The following is a 15,010-nucleotide window of genomic DNA, read 5'->3' as shown; positions in this document are numbered from 1 at the left end:
CACACTCTCTCTCACCCTGTCACACTCTCTCTCACCCTGTCACACTCTCTCTCTCTCTCTCACCCTGTCACACTCTCTCTCTCACCCTGTCACACTCTCTCTCTCACCCTGTCACACTCTCTCTCTCTCTCACCCTGTCACACTCTCTCTCTCCCTCTCACCCTGTCACACTCTCTCTCTCTCTGTCACCCTGTCACACACTCTCTCTCTCTCTCTCTGTCACCCTGTCACACACTCTCTCTCTCACCCTGTCACACACTCTCTCTCTCACCCTGTCACACTCTCTCTCACTCTCTCACCCTGTCACACTCTCTCTCTCTATCTCACCCTGTCACACTCTCTCTCTCTCTCTCACCCTGTCACACTCTCTCTCTCTCTCTCACCCTGTCACACTCTCTCTCTCTCTCTCACCCTGTCACACTCTCTCTCTCTCTCTCACCCTGTCACACTCTCTCTCTCTCTCTCTCTCACTCACCCTGTCACACTCTCTCTCTCTCTCTCTCACTCACCCTGTCACATTCTCTCTCTCTCTTTCTCACCCTGTCACATTGTCTCTCTCTCTTTCTCACCCTGTCACATTGTCTCTCTCTCTTTCTCACCCTGTCACACTCTCTCTCTCCCTCTCACCCTGTCACACTCTCTCTCTCTCTCTGTCACCCTGTCACACACTCTCTCTCTCACCCTGTCACACTCTCTCTCACTCTCTCACCCTGTCACACTCTCTCTCTCTATCTCACCCTGTCACACTCTCTCTCTCTCTCACCCTGTCACACTCTCTCTCCCTCTCTCACCCTCTCACACTCTCTCTCTCTCTCTCTCTCACTCACCCTGTCACATTCTCTCTCTCTCTTTCTCACCCTGTCACATTCTCTCTCTCTCTTTCTCACCCTGTCACTCTCTCTCTCTCGCACCCTGTTACGCACTCTCTCTCTCTCACCCTGTCACACTCTCTCTCTCTCTCACCCTGTCACACTCTCTCTCCCTCACCCTGTCACACTCTCTCTCACCCTGTCACACTCTCTCTCACCCTGTCACACTCTCTCTCTCTCTCTCTCACCCTGTCACACACTCTCTCCCTCTCGCTCTCCCTGTCACACACTCTCTCTCTCTCTCTCTCTCTCACCCTGTCACACTCTCTCTCACCCTGTCACACTCTCTCTCTCTCTCACTCACCCTGGCACATTCTCTCTCTCTCTTTCTCACCCTGTCACACTCTCTCTCGCACCCTGTCACACTCTCTCTCGCACCCTGTCACACTCTCTCTCGCACCCTGTCACACTATCTCTCGCACCCTGTCACACTCTCTCTCGCACCCTGTCACACTCTCGCACCGACACTCTCTCTCTCGCAACCTGTCACACTCTCTCTCTCTCCCCCAGTCACTCACTCTCTCTCTCTCACCCTGTCACTCACTCTCTCTCTCACCCTGTCACTCACTCTCTCTCTCTCACCCTGTCACTCACTCTCTCTCTCTCACTGTGTCACTCACTCTCTCTCTCTCACCCTGTCATTCACTCTCTCTCTCTCACCCTGTCACTCACTCTCTCTCTCTCACCCTGTCACTCACTCTCTCTCTCTCACCCAGTCCCACTCTCTCTATCTCACCCTGTCACTCACTCTCTCTCTCTCACCCTGTCACACACTCTCTCTCTCTCACCCTGTCACACTCTCTCTCGCACCCTGTCACACTCTCTCTCGCACCCTGTCACACTCTCTCTCGCACCCTGTCACACTCTCTCTCGCACCCTGTCTCTCTCTCGCACCGACACTCTCTCTCTCGCACCCTGTCACACTCTCTCTCGCACCCTGTCACACTCTCTCTCTCTCACCCAGTCACACACTCTCTCTCACCCTGTCACTCACTCTCTCTCTCACCCTGTCACTCACTCTCTCTCTCACCCTGTCACTCACTCTCTCTCTCTCACCCTGTCACTCACTCTCTCTATCTCACCCAGTCACACTCTCTCTCTCTCACCCTGTCACTCACTCTCTCTCTCTCACCCTGTCACTCACTCTCTCTCTCTCACCCTGTCACTCACTCTCTCTCTCTCACCCTGTCACACACTCTCTCTCCCTCACCCTGTCACACACTCTCTCTCTCTCACCCTGTCACACACTCTCTCTCTCTCACCCTGTCACACACTCTCTCTCTCTCACCCTGTCACACACTCTCTCTCTCTCACCCTGTCACACACTCTCTCTCTCTCAGCCTGTCACACACTCTCTCTCTCTCACCCTGTCACTCACTCTCTCTCTCTCACCCTGTCACTCACTCTCTCTCTCTCACCCTGTCACTCACTCTCTCTCTCTCACCCTGTCACACACTCTCTCTCTCTCACCCTGCCACACACTCTCTCACTCTCACCCTGTCACACACTCTCTCACTCTCACCCTGTCACACACTCTCTCACTCTCACCCTGTCACACACTCTCTCACTCTCACCCTGTCACACACACTCTCACTCTAACCCTGTCACACACTCTCTCTCTCTCACCCTGTCACTCACTCACTCTCTCTCACCCTGTCACACACACTCTCTCTCTCACCCTGTCACACACTCTCTCTCTCACCCTGTCACACTATCACTCTCTCACCCTGTCACACTCTCCCTCTCTCACCCTGTCACACTCTCCCTCTGTCACCCTGTCACACTCTCCCTCTGTCACACTCACTCTCAGCTTGTCACACTCTCTCTCTCTCTCTCTCACTCACCCTGTCACATTCTCTCTCTCTCTTTCTCACCCTGTCACATTCTCTCTCTCTCTTTCTCACCCTGTCACTCTCTCTCTCTCGCACCCTGATACGCACTCTCTCTCTCTCACCCTGTCACGCACTCTCTCTCTCTCACCCTGTCACGCTCTCTCTCCCTCACCCTGTCACACTCTCTCTCACCCTGTCACACTCTCTCTCTCTCACCCTGTCACACACTCTCTCCCTCTCGCTCACCCTGTCACACACTCTCTCTCTCTCTCTCTCATCCTGTCACACTCTCACCCTGTTACACTCTCACTCACCCTGTCACATTCTCTCTCTCTCTCTCTCACCCTGTCACACTCTCTCTCTCACCCTGTCACACTCTCTCTCGCACCCTGTCACACTCTCTCTCGCACCCTGTCACACTCTCTCTCGCACCCTGTCACACTCTCTCTCGCACCCTGTCACACTCTCTCTCGCACCCTGTCACACTCTCTCTCGCACCCTGTCACACTCTCTCTCGCACCCTGTCTCTCTCTCGCACCCTGTCTCTCTCTCGCACCGTCACTCTCTCTCTCGCACCCTGTCACACTCTCTCTCTCGCACCCTGTCACACTCTCTCTCTCTCACCCTGTCACACTCTCTCTCTCTCACCCAGTCACACACTCTCTCTCTCTCACTCACCCTGTCACATTCTCTCTCTCTCTCACCCTGTCACATTCTCTCTCTCTCTTTCTCACCCTGTCACATTCTCTCTCTCTCTTTCTCACCCTGTCACTCTCTCTCTCTCTCGCACCCTGTTACGCACTCTCTCTCTCTCACCCTGTCACGCACTCTCTCTCTCCCACCCTGTCACACACACTCTCTCTCACCCTGTCACACACACTCTTTCTCACCCTGTCACACACACTCTCTCTCACCCTGTCACACACTCTCTCTCTCACCCTGTCACACTCTCTCTCACCCTGTCAGACTCTCTCTCATCCTGTCACACTCTCTCTCATCCTGTCACACTCTCTCTCTCTCTCTCTGTCTCTCACCCTATCACACACTCTCTCCCTCTCGCTCACCCTGTCACACACTCTCTCTCTCTCACCCTGTCACACTCTCTCTCTGTCTCACCCTGTCACACTCTCTCTCTGTCTCACTCACCCTGTCACACTCTCTCTCACCCTGTCACACTCTCTCTCACCCTGTCACACTCTCTCTCACCCTGTCACACTCTCTCTCTCTCTCACCCTGTCACACACTCTCTCCCTCTCGCTCACCCTGTCACACAATCTCTCTCTCTCTCACCCTGTCACACTATCTCTCACCCTGTCACACTCTCTCTCTCTCTCTCACTCACCCTGTCACATTCTCTCTCTCTCTTTCTCACCCTGTCACACTCTCTCACCCTGTCACTCTCTCTCTCACCCTGTCACACACTCTCTCACCCTGTCACACTCTCTCTCTCACCGTCTCTCTCTCGCACCGTCACACTCTCTCTCGCACCGTCACACTCTCTCTCGCACCGTCACACTCTCTCTCACCCTGTCACTCTCTCTCACCCTGTCACACTCTCTCTCTCTCTCTCACCCTGTCACACTCTCTCTCTCTCTCTCACCCTGTCACACTCTCTCTCTCTCACCCTGTCACACTCTCTCTCTCTCACCCTGTCACACTCTCTCTCTCTCACCCTGTCACACTCTCTCTCTCCCTCTCACCCTGTCACACTCTCTCTCTCTCTCTCTCTCTCTCTGTCACCCTGTCACACACTCTCTCTCTCTCTGTCACCCTGTCACACACTCTCTCTCTCACCCTGTCACACTCTCTCTCACTCTCTCACCCTGTCACCCTGTCACTCTCTCTCTCTCACCCTGTCACACTCTCTCTCTCTCTCACCCTGTCACACTCTCTCTCTCTCTCTCTCTCACTCACCCTGTCACATTCTCTCTCTCTCTTTCTCACCCTGTCACATTCTCTCTCTCTCTTTCTCACCCTGTCACTCTCTCTCTCTCGCACCCTGTTACGCACTCTCTCTCTCTCACCCTGTCACGCACTCTCTCTCTCTCACCCTGTCACGCTCTCTCTCCCTCACCCTGTCACACTCTCTCTCACCCTGTCACACTCTCTCTCTCTCACCCTGTCACACACTCTCTCCCTCTCGCTCACCCTGTCACATTCTCTCTCTCTCTTTCTCACCCTGTCACTCTCTCTCTCACCCTGTCACACTCTCTCTCTCACCCTGTCACACTCTCTCTCGCACCCTGTCACACTCTCTCTCGCACCCTGTCACACTCTCTCTCGCACCCTGTCACACTCTCTCTCGCACCCTGTCTCTCTCTCGCACCGTCACTCTCTCTCTCGCACCCTGTCACACTCTCTCTCGCACCCTGTCACACTCTCTCTCTCTCACCCAGTCACACACTCTCTCTCTCTCACCCTGTCACTCACTCTCTCTCTCTCACCCTGTCACTCACTCTCTCTCTCTCACCCTGTCACTCACTCTCTCTCTCTCACCCTGTCACTCACTCTCTCTCTCTCACCCTGTCACTCACTCTCTCTCTCTCACCCTGTCACTCACTCTCTCTCTCTCACCCTGTCACTCACTCTCTCTCTCTCACCCTGTCACTCACTCTCTCTCTCTCACCCTGTCACTCACTCTCTCTCTCTCACCCTGTCAATCACTCTCTCTCTCTCACCCTGTCACTCACTCTCTCTCTCTCACCCTGTCACTCACTCTCTCTCTCTCACCCTGTCACTCACTCTCTCTCTCACCCTGTCACTCACTCTCTCTCTCTCACCCTGTCACTCACTCTCTCTCTCTCACCCTGTCACTCACTCTCTCTCTCTCACCCTGTCACTCACTCTCTCTCTCTCACCCTGTCACTCACTCTCTCTCTCTCACCCTGTCACTCACTCTCTCTCTCTCACCCTGTCGCTCACTCTCTCTCTCTCACCCAGTCACACTCTCTCTCTCTCACCCTGTCACTCACTCTCTCTCTCACCCTGTCACTCACTCTCTCTCTCTCACCCTGTCACACACTCTCTCTCTCTCACCCTGTCACACACTCTCTCTCACCCTGTCACTCACTCTCTCTCTCTCACCCTGTCACACACACTCTCTCTCACCCTGTCACACACACTCTCTCTCTCACCCTGTCACACACACTCTCTCTCTCACCCTGTCACACACACTCTCTCTCTCACCCTGTCACTCACTCTCTCTCTCTCACCCTGTCACTCACTCTCTCTCTCTCACCCTGTCACTCACTCTCTCTCTCTCACCCTGTCACACACTCTCTCTCTCTCACCCTGTCACACACTCTCTCACTCTCACCCTGTCACACACTCTCTCACTCTAACCCTGTCACACACTCTCTCACTCTAACCCTGTCACACACTCTCTCTCTCACCCTGTCACTCACTCTCTCTCTCTCACCCTGTCACACACTCTCTCTCTCTCACCCTGTCACACACTCTCTCTCTCACCCTGTCACACTATCACTCTCTCACCCTGTCACACTCTCCCTCTCTCACCCTGTCACACTCTCCCTCTCTCACCCTGTCACACTCTCCCTCTCTCACCCTGTCACACTCTCCCTCTGTCACACTCACTCTCAGCTTGTCACACTCACTCTCAGCTTGTCACACTCTCTCTCGCTCACCATGTCACACTCTCTCTCTCTCACCTTGTCACACACACTCTCTCTCACAATGTCACACTCTCTCCCTCCCTCACCATGTCACACTCTCTCTCTCATCCTCACCATGTCACACTCTCTCACTCTCTCTTACCCTGTCACACACACTCTCACCTTGTCACACACACACTCTCTCACGCTGTCACACACACTCTCTCTCACGCTGTCACACACACTCTCTCTCACGTTGTCACACACACTCTCTCTCACGTTGTCACACACACTCTCTCTCACACTGTCACACACTTTCTCTCGCATGCTGTCACACACTTTCTCTCTAACACTGTCACACACTCTCTCTCTCACCCTGTCACACACTCTCTCTCTCACCCTGTCACACACTCTCTCTCTCACCCTGTCACACACTCTCTCTCTCACCCTGTCACACACTCTCTCTCTCACCCTGTCACACACTCTCTCTCTCACCCTGTCACACACTCTCTCTCTCACCCTGTCACACACTCTCTCTCTCACCCTGTCACACACTCTCTCTCTCACCCTGTCACACACTCTCTCTCTCACCCTGTCACACACTCTCTCTCACCCTGTCACACACTCTCTCTCTCACCCTGTCACACACTCTCTCTCTCACCCTGTCACACACCCTCTCTCTCACCCTGTCACACACTCTCTCTCTCACCCTGTCACACACTCTCTCTCTCACCCTGTCACACACTCTCTCTCTCACCCTGTCACACACTCTCTCTCTCACCCTGTCACACACTCTCTCTCTCACCCTGTCACACACTCGCTCTCTCACCCTGTCACACACACTCTCTCTCACCCTGTCACACACTCTCTCTCTCACCCTGTCACACACTCCTCTCTCTCTCACCCTGTCACACACTCTCTCTCTCACCCTGTCACACACTCTCTCTCTCACCCTGTCACACACTCTCTCTCTCTCTCTCACCCTGTCACACTCTCTCTCTCTCTCACCCTGTCACACTCTCTCTCTCTCTCACCCTGTCACACTCTCTCTCTCTCTCACCCTGTCACACTCTCTCTCTCTCTCACCCTGTCACACACTCTCTCTCTCTCTCACCCTGTCACACTCTCTCTCACCCTGTCACACTCTCTCTCACCCTGTCACACTCTCTCTCTCTCTCTCACCCTGTCACACTCTCTCTCTCTCTCTCACCCTGTCACACTCTCTCTCTCACCCTGTCACACTCTCTCTCTCTCTCACCCTGTCACACTCTCTCTCTCCCTCTCACCCTGTCACACTCTCTCTCTCTCTGTCACCCTGTCACACACTCTCTCTCTCTCTCTGTCACCCTGTCACACACTCTCTCTCTCACCCTGTCACACACTCTCTCTCTCACCCTGTCACACTCTCTCTCACTCTCTCACCCTGTCACACTCTCTCTCTCTATCTCTCACTGTCACACTCTCTCTCTCTCTCTCACCCTGTCACTCTCTCTCTCTCTCTCTCACCCTGTCACACTCTCTCTCTCTCTCTCACCCTGTCACACTCTCTCTCTCTCTCTCACCCTGTCACACTCTCTCTCTCTCTCTCTCTCACTCACCCTGTCACACTCTCTCTCTCTCTCTCTCACTCACCCTGTCACATTCTCTCTCTCTCTTTCTCACCCTGTCACATTGTCTCTCTCTCTTTCTCACCCTGTCACATTGTCTCTCTCTCTTTCTCACCCTGTCACACTCTCTCTCTCCCTCTCACCCTGTCACACTCTCTCTCTCTCTCTCTGTCACCCTGTCACACACTCTCTCTCTCACCCTGTCACACTCTCTCTCACTCTCTCACCCTGTCACACTCTCTCTCTCTATCTCACCCTGTCACACTCTCTCTCTCTCTCACCCTGTCACACTCTCTCTCCCTCTCTCACCCTGTCACACTCTCTCTCTCTCTCTCTCTCACTCACCCTGTCACATTCTCTCTCTCTCTTTCTCACCCTGTCACATTCTCTCTCTCTCTTTCTCACCCTGTCACTCTCTCTCTCTCGCACCCTGTTACGCACTCTCTCTCTCTCACCCTGTCACACTCTCTCTCTCTCTCACCCTGTCACACTCTCTCTCCCTCACCCTGTCACACTCTCTCTCACCCTGTCACACTCTCTCTCACCCTGTCACACTCTCTCTCTCTCTCTCTCACCCTGTCACACACTCTCTCCCTCTCGCTCTCCCTGTCACACACTCTCTCTCTCTCTCTCTCTCACCCTGTCACACTCTCTCTCACCCTGTCACACTCTCTCTCTCTCTCACTCACCCTGGCACATTCTCTCTCTCTCTTTCTCACCCTGTCACACTCTCTCTCGCACCCTGTCACACTCTCTCTCGCACCCTGTCACACTCTCTCTCGCACCCTGTCACACTATCTCTCGCACCCTGTCACACTCTCTCTCGCACCCTGTCACACTCTCGCACCGACACTCTCTCTCTCGCAACCTGTCACACTCTCTCTCTCTCACCCAGTCACTCACTCTCTCTCTCACCCTGTCACTCACTCTCTCTCTCACCCTGTCACTCACTCTCTCTCTCTCACCCTGTCACTCACTCTCTCTCTCTCACTGTGTCACTCACTCTCTCTCTCTCACCCTGTCATTCACTCTCTCTCTCTCACCCTGTCACTCACTCTCTCTCTCTCACCCTGTCACTCACTCTCTCTCTCTCACCCAGTCCCACTCTCTCTATCTCACCCTGTCACTCACTCTCTCTCTCTCACCCTGTCACACACTCTCTCTCTCTCACCCTGTCACACTCTCTCTCGCACCCTGTCACACTCTCTCTCGCACCCTGTCACACTCTCTCTCGCACCCTGTCACACTCTCTCTCGCACCCTGTCTCTCTCTCGCACCGACACTCTCTCTCTCGCACCCTGTCACACTCTCTCTCGCACCCTGTCACACTCTCTCTCTCTCACCCAGTCACACACTCTCTCTCTCACCCTGTCACTCACTCTCTCTCTCACCCTGTCACTCACTCTCTCTCTCTCACCCTGTCACTCACTCTCTCTCTCTCACCCTGTCACTCACTCTCTCTATCTCACCCAGTCACACTCTCTCTCTCTCACCCTGTCACTCACTCTCTCTCTCTCACCCTGTCACTCACTCTCTCTCTCTCACCCTGTCACTCACTCTCTCTCTCTCACCCTGTCACACACTCTCTCTCCCTCACCCTGTCACACACTCTCTCTCTCTCACCCTGTCACACACTCTCTCTCTCTCACCCTGTCACACACTCTCTCTCTCTCACCCTGTCACACACTCTCTCTCTCTCACCCTGTCACACACTCTCTCTCTCTCAGCCTGTCACACACTCTCTCTCTCTCACCCTGTCACTCACTCTCTCTCTCTCACCCTGTCACTCACTCTCTCTCTCTCACCCTGTCACTCACTCTCTCTCTCTCACCCTGTCACACACTCTCTCTCTCTCACCCTGCCACACACTCTCTCACTCTCACCCTGTCACACACTCTCTCACTCTCACCCTGTCACACACTCTCTCACTCTCACCCTGTCACACACTCTCTCACTCTCACCCTGTCACACACACTCTCACTCTAACCCTGTCACACACTCTCTCTCTCTCACCCTGTCACTCACTCACTCTCTCTCACCCTGTCACACACACTCTCTCTCTCACCCTGTCACACACTCTCTCTCTCACCCTGTCACACTATCACTCTCTCACCCTGTCACACTCTCCCTCTCTCACCCTGTCACACTCTCCCTCTGTCACCCTGTCACACTCTCCCTCTGTCACACTCACTCTCAGCTTGTCACACTCTCTCTCTCTCTCTCTCACTCACCCTGTCACATTCTCTCTCTCTCTTTCTCACCCTGTCACATTCTCTCTCTCTCTTTCTCACCCTGTCACTCTCTCTCTCTCGCACCCTGATACGCACTCTCTCTCTCTCACCCTGTCACGCACTCTCTCTCTCTCACCCTGTCACGCTCTCTCTCCCTCACCCTGTCACACTCTCTCTCACCCTGTCACACTCTCTCTCTCTCACCCTGTCACACACTCTCTCCCTCTCGCTCACCCTGTCACACACTCTCTCTCTCTCTCTCTCATCCTGTCACACTCTCACCCTGTTACACTCTCACTCACCCTGTCACATTCTCTCTCTCTCTCTCTCACCCTGTCACACTCTCTCTCTCACCCTGTCACACTCTCTCTCTCACCCTGTCACACTCTCTCTCGCACCCTGTCACACTCTCTCTCGCACCCTGTCACACTCTCTCTCGCACCCTGTCACACTCTCTCTCGCACCCTGTCACACTCTCTCTCGCACCCTGTCTCTCTCTCGCACCCTGTCTCTCTCTCTCACCGTCACTCTCTCTCTCGCACCCTGTCACACTCTCTCTCTCGCACCCTGTCACACTCTCTCTCTCTCACCCAGTTACACACTCTCTCTCTCTCACTCACCCTGTCACATTCTCTCTCTCTCTCTCTCACCCTGTCACATTCTCTCTCTCTCTTTCTCACCCTGTCACATTCTCTCTCTCTCTTTCTCACCCTGTCACTCTCTCTCTCTCTCGCACCCTGTTACGCACTCTCTCTCTCTCACCCTGTCACGCACTCTCTCTCTCCCACCCTGTCACACACACTCTCTCTCACCCTGTCACACACACTCTTTCTCACCCTGTCACACACACTCTCTCTCACCCTGTCACACACTCTCTCTCTCACCCTGTCACACTCTCTCTCACCCTGTCAGACTCTCTCTCATCCTGTCACACTCTCTCTCATCCTGTCACTCTCTCTCTCTCTCTCTGTCTCTCACCCTATCACACACTCTCTCCCTCTCGCTCACCCTGTCACACACTCTCTCTCTCTCACCCTGTCACACTCTCTCTCTGTCTCACCCTGTCACACTCTCTCTCTGTCTCACTCACCCTGTCACACTCTCTCTCACCCTGTCACACTCTCTCTCACCCTGTCACACTCTCTCTCACCCTGTCACACTCTCTCTCTCTCTCACCCTGTCACACACTCTCTCCCTCTCGCTCACCCTGTCACACAATCTCTCTCTCTCTCACCCTGTCACACTATCTCTCACCCTGTCACACTCTCTCTCTCTCTCTCACTCACCCTGTCACATTCTCTCTCTCTCTTTCTCACCCTGTCACACTCTCTCACCCTGTCACTCTCTCTCTCACCCTGTCACACTCTCTCTCACCCTGTCACACTCTCTCTCTCACCGTCTCTCTCTCGCACCGTCACACTCTCTCTCGCACCGTCACACTCTCTCTCGCACCGTCACACTCTCTCTCGCACCGTCACACTCTCTCTCGCACCGTCACACTCTCTCTCTCTCTCACCCAGTCACTCACTCTCTCTCTCTCACCCTGTCACTCACTCTCTCTCTCTCACCCTGTCACTCACTCTCTCTCTCTCACCCTGTCACACACTCTCTCTCTCTCTCACCCTGTCACACTCTCTCTCTCTCTCTCACCCTGTCACACACTCTCTCTCTCTCTCACCCTGTCACTCTCTCTCTCACCCTGTCACACTCTCTCTCACCCTGTCACACTCTCTCTCACCCTGTCACACTCTCTCTCACCCTGTCACACTCTCTCTCACCCTGTCACACTCTCTCTCTGTCACCCTGTCACACTCTCTCTCTGTCACCCTGTCACACTCTCTCTCTCTCTCTCTCTGTCACCCTGTCACACACTCTCTCTCTCTCTCTCACCCTGTCACACACTCTCTCTCTCACCCTGTCACACACTCTCTCTCTCACCTTGTCACACACTCTCTCTCTCACCCTGTCACACACTCTCTCTCTCACCCTGTCACACACTCTCTCTCTCACCCTGTCACACACTCTCTCTCTCTCACCCTGTCACACACTCTCTCTCTCTCACCCTGTCACACACTCTCTCTCTCTCACCCTGTCACACACTCTCTCTCTCTCACCCTGTCACACACTCTCTCTCTCTCACCCTGTCACACACTCTCTCTCTCTCTCACCCTGTCACACACTCTCTCTCTCACCTTGTCACACACTCTCTCTCTCACCCTGTCACACACTCTCTCTCTCACCCTGTCACACACTCTCTCTCTCACCCTGTCACACACTCTCTCTCTCACCCTGTCACTCACTCTCTCTCTCTCACCCTGTCACTCACTCTCTCTCTCTCACCCTGTCACTCACTCTCTCTCTCTCACCCTGTCACTCACTCTCTCTCTCTCACCCTGTCACTCACTCTCTCTCTCTCACCCTGTCACTCACTCTCTCTCTCTCACCCTGTCACTCACTCTCTCTCTCTCACCCTGTCACTCACTCTCTCTCTCTCACCCTGTCACTCACTCTCTCTCTCTCACCCTGTCACTCACTCTCTCTCTCTCACCCTGTCACTCACTCTCTCTCTCACCCTGTCACTCACTCTCTCTCTCTCACCCTGTCACTCACTCTCTCTCTCTCACCCTGTCACTCACTCTCTCTCTCTCACCCAGTCACACTCTCTCTCTCTCTCACCCAGTCACACTCTCTCTCTCTCACCCTGTCACTCACTCTCTCTCTCACCCTGTCACTCACTCTCTCTCTCTCACCCTGTCACACACTCTCTCTCTCTCACCCTGTCACACACTCTCTCTCTCTCACCCTGTCACTCACTCTCTCTCTCTCACCCTGTCACACACACTCTCTCTCACCCTGTCACACACACTCTCTCTCTCACCCTGTCACACACACTCTCTCTCACCTTGTCACTCACTCTCTCTCTCTCACCCTGTCACTCACTCTCTCTCTCTCACCCTGTCACTCACTCTCTCTCTCTCACCCTGTCACACACTCTCTCACTCTCACCCTGTCACACACTCTCTCACTCTCACCCTGTCACACACTCTCTCACTCTCACCCTGTCACACACTCTCTCTCTCTCACCCTGTCACACACTCTCTCTCTCTCACCCTGTCACACACTCTCTCTCTCTCACCCTGTCACACACTCTCTCTCTCACCCTGTCACACTATCACTCTCTCACCCTGTCACACTCTCCCTCTCTCACCCTGTCACACTCTCCCTCTGTCACACTCACTCTCAGCTTGTCACACTCACTCTCAGCTTGTCACACTCTCTCTCGCTCACCATGTCACACTCTCTCTCTCTCACCTTGTCACACACACTCTCTCTCACAATGTCACACTCTCTCCCTCCCTCACCATGTCACACTCTCTCTCTCATCCTCACCATGTCACACTCTCTCACTCTCTCTCACCCTGTCACACACACTCTCTCTCACCCTGTCACACACACTCTCTCTCACCCTGTCACACACTCTCTCTCTCACCCTGTCACACACTCTCTCTCTCACCCTGTCACACACTCTCTCTCTCTCACCCTGTCACACACTCTCTCTCTCACCCTGTCACACACTCTCTCTCTCACCCTGTCACACACTCTCTCTCTCACCCTGTCACACACTCTCTCTCTCACCCTGTCACACACTCTCTCTCTCACCCTGTCACACACTCTCTCTCTCACCCTGTCACACACTCTCTCTCTCACCCTGTCACACACTCTCTCTCTCACCCTGTCACACACTCTCTCTCTCACCCTGTCACACACTCTCTCTCTCACCCTGTCACACACTCTCTCTCTCACCCTGTCACACACTCTCTCTCTCACCCTGTCACACACTCTCTCTCTCACCCTGTCACACACTCTCTCTCTCACCCTGTCACACACACTCTCTCTCACCCTGTCACACACTCCTCTCTCTCTCACCCTGTCACACACTCTCTCTCTCACCCTGTCACACACTCTCTGTCTCACCCTGTCACACACTCTCTCTCTCACCCTGTCACACTCTCTCTCTCTCACCCTGTCACACACTCTCTCTCTCACCCTGTCACACACTCTCTCTCTCACCCTGTCACACACTCTCTCTCTCTCACCCTGTCACACACTCTCTCTCTCACCCTGTCACACACTCTCTCTCTCACCCTGTCACACACTCTCTCTCTCACCCTGTCACACACTCTCTCACCCTGTCACACACACACTCTCTCACCCTGTCACACACACTCTCTCATCCTGTCACACACTCTCTCTCTCATCCTGTCACACACTCTCTCTCTCACCCTGTCACACTCTCTCTCTCTGTCACCCTGTCACACTCTCTCTCTCTCTCTGTCACCCTGTCACACTCTCTCTCTCTCACTCACCCAGTCACATTCTCTCTCTCTCTCACTCACCCTGTCACATTCTCTCTCTCTCTTTCTCACCCTGTCACATTCTCTCTCTCTCTTTCTCACCCTGTCACTCTCTCTCTCTCTCGCACCCTGTTACGCACTCTCTCTCTCTCACCCTGTCACGCACTCTCTCTCTCCCACCCTGTCACACACACTCTCTCTCACCCTGTCACACACACTCTCTCTCACCCTGTCACACACACTCTCTCTCACCCTGTCACACACTCTCTCACCCTGTCAGACTCTCTCTCATCCTGTCACACTCTCTCTCATCCTGTCACACTCTCTCTCTCTCTCTCTGTCTCTCACCCTATCACACACTCTCTCCCTCTCGCTCACCCTGTCACACACTCTCTCTCTCTCACCCTGTCACACTCTCTCTCTGTCTCACCCTGTCACACTCTCTCTCTGTCTCACTCACCCTGTCACACTCTCTCTCACCCTGTCACACTCTCTCTCACCCTGT

The 15,010-nt window shown here is 54.0% G+C and overlaps 1 protein-coding gene across 1 annotated transcript in view; it reads right to left on the bottom strand.

Moving 5' to 3' along the window:
- Positions 1-15,010, bottom strand: part of mbtps2 (membrane-bound transcription factor peptidase, site 2) — a 155,648-nt gene that overhangs the window by 58,097 nt on the left and 82,541 nt on the right. The gene's annotated exons all lie outside the window — the stretch shown is intronic.

This window comes from Carcharodon carcharias, chromosome 18 (genome assembly GCF_017639515.1).
Source record: "Carcharodon carcharias isolate sCarCar2 chromosome 18, sCarCar2.pri, whole genome shotgun sequence".
Classification (NCBI taxonomy): domain Eukaryota; kingdom Metazoa; phylum Chordata; class Chondrichthyes; order Lamniformes; family Lamnidae; genus Carcharodon; species Carcharodon carcharias.
This window is presented reverse-complemented; position numbering and strand designations above follow the sequence as displayed.